This window comes from Mastomys coucha, unplaced genomic scaffold (assembly GCF_008632895.1).
Source record: "Mastomys coucha isolate ucsf_1 unplaced genomic scaffold, UCSF_Mcou_1 pScaffold23, whole genome shotgun sequence".
Classification (NCBI taxonomy): Eukaryota; Metazoa; Chordata; class Mammalia; order Rodentia; family Muridae; genus Mastomys; species Mastomys coucha.
Genome location: NW_022196906.1, coordinates 64087235 through 64093546, shown reverse-complemented (window position 1 = coordinate 64093546; position 6312 = coordinate 64087235).

Sequence of the window (6312 nt, the reverse complement as noted above, 5' to 3'; positions counted from 1 at the left end):
GTGTTGGTATTCTTTGTTTCAGAACCAGGGGTCAAACCTAAGTCCTTACAAACTGTAGGCAAGTGTTCTACCCCAGGGCCATAATCCCAGCTCCTCCCCTTCTTGTTGGTTTTTGAAACAGTCTCACTATAGTGCAGGCTGGCCTGGATATATATACATATGTATGCTTAAACAGCACACATATATGTATATGTATATACATATATATGCTTAAACAGCGCATATGTACATGCATACATATATACATACATACACACACACACACACACACACACACACACACCCTTAAACAACATCCCGATGACCCCAGAAGGAGAGCATCCAGGAAGTAGGTTGAGAGGACTCACATCCACTCCTAACGATGCCCCAGTTTTGCTCAGAACTGAACATGGCAGAAGGCTCTCCCCACCCATGTGCACCACTGTCAGGATGCCTATACAAAGTAGCTACTGGCTCACTCACCCCTCTCACTCTAGTGTGAAGAACTAGGCTGAGCACTCTGATTAGGAATGCATGGCTGGGATCTGCACGAATGCAAACGAGGGCATTAGAGGAGCTTCTCTCACACAGGAAACCTGCTGACATAGAGGATGCTTCAGTCTTTCTACAGGAATGCTGCCTTCCGTGGACAGAATTCCAGCCACAGTCAAGCTAATTGAATGCACAAATGTAATATTTTTTTTCCTGGGCACCTCCAACTTAACGCCCAATGGGATGGCATCTTTCGCATATATTTACAAAAGCCTTTCTTCACCCAGCAACGTCGGTTCAGATTGCTTATAGATGCTGAGATAGCAAGTCACTCTTCTAATGTAATGAGATAAGTCATCTCTATAAACTTTGCTTGCTCAAACGTACGGGAGTGAAAGAAATCAGCCCTCAAGCTTTTCTCAATAAATAGAATGAACAGCTAGGACGTGGTGGTTGTGGCATGTTCTGCCTCATTGCTGTGAGATGTTTCCGTTTCTCCCTTTCCTCGTCCCCTTTGCCTCTCCTCCCCTTCAGTCTGTCCACCACCCCCCACCTCCCCATTTCTCCCTGGCACCAGAGTTTTCATTTCAATCATTGATAGAAAAAGGAGGCAAAAGAAACAGGCCACTTATCAAGCCCTGAGGAGAAGCCTAGACAGTGGAGTCCTTGGAAGGCTCAAGATTGATCTAAAGGATTTTGGTCCTCAAATCATTTTTCTTGCTAAGTGTAACTAGCTACTTTGTAAGCCTGGTTTCTCTTGCTTTAGCGCTTGCCACGAATAATTTGCATGCTAGAAAATTCATTTTCTGAGGAAGATTCTTACACATCGTCATTTGTCCATCGTCCACTGATCAAGACAAGGGGATGTGGGACCTTTGGGGTCTTCCCATCAGCTACCAGTTAAGATTTCCCTCTTACTTTTTAATTTATCTTATTATTTTATTTAATTTTTAGCCTGGGCTTGTCTCCATCTCCAGGAAGCCGAGGATAATCTTGAACTTCCAACCCTCCCATTCCCACCTCCTAAGTGCTGGCATAATAGATATGCACAACCATGCCCAATGTTTGAAGTTCTAGGAATCAAGCCCAGGGCCTCATGCATGCTCCAGCAATCACCTAGCAGCTGAGGCCCATCCCTTGCCTTGGTTTCTTGCTTTTTAATATGAGAGCCTACTTCCAAAACAAAAATAAAACAAACAACAACAACAAACCCTAACAGACCATTCCATTTCATACAGGCTCTGGGAAGTACAGTATAGACCCATCATGTCTGGACACTCACGGTGTATACAACCACATGGGTGAAGTGGATACATGTAAATGGATTTCCATGTGCAAAGCATGTTAAGTTGTACCACATGACCACCCTGACCCACATAGAGGTCAGGGGAAAAAAAACCTCCTGTACATGGTCAGAGCACAACACATTTCATGGTTACATGGCACATCCATGGCCTTCTATGCCTCAAAGAATAAAGTTAGGCTTTTTGTTGTGATCAGTTGACAAAACACTAAAACCTGTCTGATATCTTTCTCTGTCTCTTTGCAAAACAAAAAATTGTTTGGGAGTGTGCCAGTCTCCAGACGGGGGCCTTTGCTTCAGACACACTGAGGAGAATGGGCTGGAATCTGGAAGACATTGAGATGGAACTCCAATAGCCTTGGGATTTTTGGAAGACACTGGACAACCACAACTCACAAAAGAAGGCAGCAAGCAGGTTTTGACCAGTTTTAAAGAGCCCTTCCTCTTCAGCTTACCTTTTGGAGTTTCCCTCACACCTGTGGGAAGGGCAGGGCCGGCAGATAAGAAGCCAAGCTCTTCCGGCCTCTCAGAGTCTGGCCTTGTCTTCATCCGACTGCCTCACCCTCCTCCACCCTGCACCCTGAGGCTCATTTTCTGGAGAGCATAGAGCAAGCTTCACACTTGGGCAGCCTTCACACTGCCCTGGCAGCCTCTGCCCAGCTCTCTCAACTCACAGTTCAGCACAATAATTCGGGGTTAAAGAGAGAGGTCCCACTTCTTATGCAGTTCCTTGAACTCTGCCCCCAAGCACATGGATAAGTGGATTTGGGGATTCAGAGCACTGATTCTAATGTGCTGGGAGATTATTTGATTAAACAGCCTAGGTTTGTGCAACCCGTTATTGGTAAGACATTGTAGTAGCACCATGGTGCCTTATGGGCCCTACATGACCCAGGAGCCACACTCCATTTGAATTTCCATCTCAAGTTTGCCCAAGGATCATCGTAGCAAGGCAGTCAGCTCACAGTCACATTCAGCTTGCTCAACATTACTGTCCTTGCTCTAACTGCATTTGAATTTCCATATTTCCAGACTCCCAGCGTCTGTCCGGGATTCATCTCACACACATGTCCTATGCCTGGTTAACACCTGCAGGCTATTGAGCACAACCTTCGGCAAATAGAAAAGTCTCCTGATAGAAAAGTATAGTGAGGGGCTTGGGACAGTACTGATATAAGCCGCTGTCAATAGGACCTGGGGCCAGCAGCCTACACCAGAGGATTCACATGTATGAGCACAGGTGATGATATAAAAACACACATGCTTATCTTACACAGCCCGTTCATATTAGGACCTGCCAGAGACAAGGAGCCCTAGGGAAAGCCACTGGCTGGCCAGACAAAGGATTGGGATCACACTGAATTCTTATTTTATTAAAATTGTGTAGCCAAGGCCAAGTCTAAATAAATGCACTCAAAAATCACTTATCTGGGCTGTTGGCATTATAAACTAGTCCAGAGTCATCATGAAAAACAACAAGGAGGCTCCTTATAAATATTAACAATACCCCAGCTACTCCACTCCTGAGTATTCACCCCAAAGGCTTCAAGTCAATGTTGTCCAGAGACACTTACACATCAGCAATAGTCACAGTGAGGAAAGTATGAAAATAACCTAGGTGTCCAGCAATAGGGGAATGGATACGTGAATGTGGCTTATGGGCACAGTGGCCTGTTTTTTGAGTCATTAAAAGCAAAAACCATGTCATTTGCAGGAAAGTGAATGCAAGCAGAGATGATCATATCAAGTGAACCTAGCCAATTGCAGAAAAGACAAATGTCATATTCTTTTCATTCAAACTGACGGTTTTCTCTCATTTGTGATTCTTAGATTTTTATACATTCACACACAAAAACCATACCTCCCTCCCCCTCTCTCTTTCTTTCTTCTCCCTCTCTCTCTCTTTCTCTCTCTCTGTGTGTATGTATGTGTATGTGTGTGTCTGTGTACTAAACTAAAGTAGATATAACACTTTTTAGGGGATAAGGAATCAATAGGGGACAGGAGGAAGTATGAGAAAGAATATGTACAACATAAAATATATACATGTATAAAGCTTAAAAATAAATTTTAGAAATCCATCAATGTAGGGCTAGCTATGACAAGTGCCTAGGTTACTTTCCAGGGTCTCTCACTCTTCTGTTTGGGACTACAGAAGTCCCATAGGTGACAGGAACATGAGGAAAATGCTGTTGACATCTGTCTGTGCATCTGTCTGCCTTCTCTTAATCCTTGGGCTGTAGATGCCTACAACCTTCCATGAGTGAAAGCTCAAAGCCATTACAGGGACACAAAGACGTAGCACTAAAGACTTAGGGAGAGAACTTGGTGGGTAGGTAGCTCAGTGGTTCAGTGGTAGAGTGTTTGCTTAGCGTGCATAAAGCTCTGGGTTTGATCCTCCAGTATGGGAGTTTGATGGTTTTAAAAGTCAACTTGCCCTACTTAGACTCATCTGAGCAAGAGTATCAATTTAGAAGTCCTCTATACCAGGTTGACATGTTGGGATCTGTGGAGGATTCTCTTAATTGTTTTAATGGATGTGAGAAGGTCCAGATGTGGGCAGCACCTTCTGGTAGCAGCCTGGACCAAAAGGAAGGTTAACAGCTTTTTGCTGCTTGGCCTTTGTAGAGTTAGTTTAACCCAATGCTGCTGGTGATGGTGATGGTGATGGTGATGGTGATGGTGATGGTGATGGTGATGGTGATGGTGGTGGTGGTGATGGTGATGGTGGTGGTGGTGGTGGTGGTGATGGTGGTGGTGGTGGTGATGGTGATGGTGATAGTGATGGTGGTGGTAGTGGTGGTGGTGGTAGTGGTGGTGGTGGTGGTGGTGGTGGTGGTGATCCCAAAGCCAGTTTTTCCAGACTTCCAACTAATGGCCAGCAGTTCTCCAAAATGCTCCAGACCTTTAGTGCCATATTGGGGCTGCTGAGACATACAGTCATATAGATTGAACAACTACAAAGTTGTGGATCTTTCAGGTGTGAGACAACCATTGTTGGACTATTTTGACCCCATTGTGTAAGCTGTTTTAATTAATCTTTACATTTTATTTTTTATATGAATTCATTCTATCAGTGCTATCCCTCTAGACCAGTGGTTCTCAACCTTCCTAATGCTATGACCCTTAAATATTAGTTGTAGTCCTCATGTTGTAGTGACCCTCAACCACAAAATTGTTTTTTTGCTACTTCATAATGGTAATTTTGTTACTGTTATGAATCATAACGTAAATATCTAATATGCAGATATCTGATATGTAACTCCTGTGAAAGAGTCCTTTGATGATACCCCACCCCCAACCCACAGGTTGATAACTGCTCTCTAGAATCTAGGGGACCCTGACTGTCTTAGGGTTTTATTGCTGTGAACGGACACAATGACCAAGGCAAGTCTTATAAAGGACAACATTTAATTGGGGCTGGCTTACAGGTTCAGAGGCTCAGTCCATTATCATCAAGGTGGAAACATGGCAGCATCCAGGCAGGCATGGTGCAGGAACTGAGAGTTCTACATCTTCATACAAAGGCTGCTAGCAGAATACTGACTTCCAGGCAGCTAGGGGGAGGGTCTTGAGCCCACACACACAGTGACACACCTACTCCAACAAGGCCACACTTCCTAATAGTGCTACTCCCTGGGCTGAGCATATACAAACCTTCACACTGACTAATACCAGGGAAGGGCCAGGCATGAGTTCCCCCTGCCTCTGTAACTCCTTCCTCCTGGAGCTGAGCCTGTTGTACCAGTCTCCCAGTCTTCCATTCTTTGGATAACTGAATAAAGCCTGCTTCTCTGTCACCTGGTCTCTTGAGTCATTGACTTTATCAAATGGCAGCAGAAATGAACCACTTATTAGACCGCAGTTAAATCTTTTACCAGTTGTATGAATGGCCTGTCCATAAATGGATGAGCTACTGGGATCTCTATGGTGGGCCTCCTCCTAGCTGTAGAGACTCACCACAGACTTTAGGGCCACAACAAGTGTTTCCTCCCTGCTCTCATCTACCTCAGTCCTCTCCATAAAGAAATTTCCTTCGTCTCATGTTCCCGATCCACTTTGGGTAGCCTAGCCCTGCTATCTGTACATGCTTGCTGCAGTCTGACTCACTGACTCTCCAGGTTGGTACTGGATGCAATTTATTTTATAAGTCTAATGACTTCCAGAGACATTTGCAACATTGGCTACCAAATCCAGGCCAGGGACTCAGCTCAGTAGAAGAGTGCCTGCTAGCATATATGAAGCCCTGGGTTCAGACTCCAGCCATGGTGGCACATGCCTGTAATTCCAGCACTTGGGAATTGGAGGCAGAAAGTCACCCTCAGCTATATAATGAGTCTGAGGCCACACGAGTTCAGTTTCTAGTACCTACGTGTGAGCCATCCCTCACAACTGCCTATAACTCCAGACCAGGGGATCTGATGCCCTCTTGTGGTCACTTCAGGTACCTGCACTCATGTGCACATACATACACATAGGCAGACACATGTAATTAAAGATAAATATAAATCTTTCAAAGGTAGCAAAAACCAAACCTG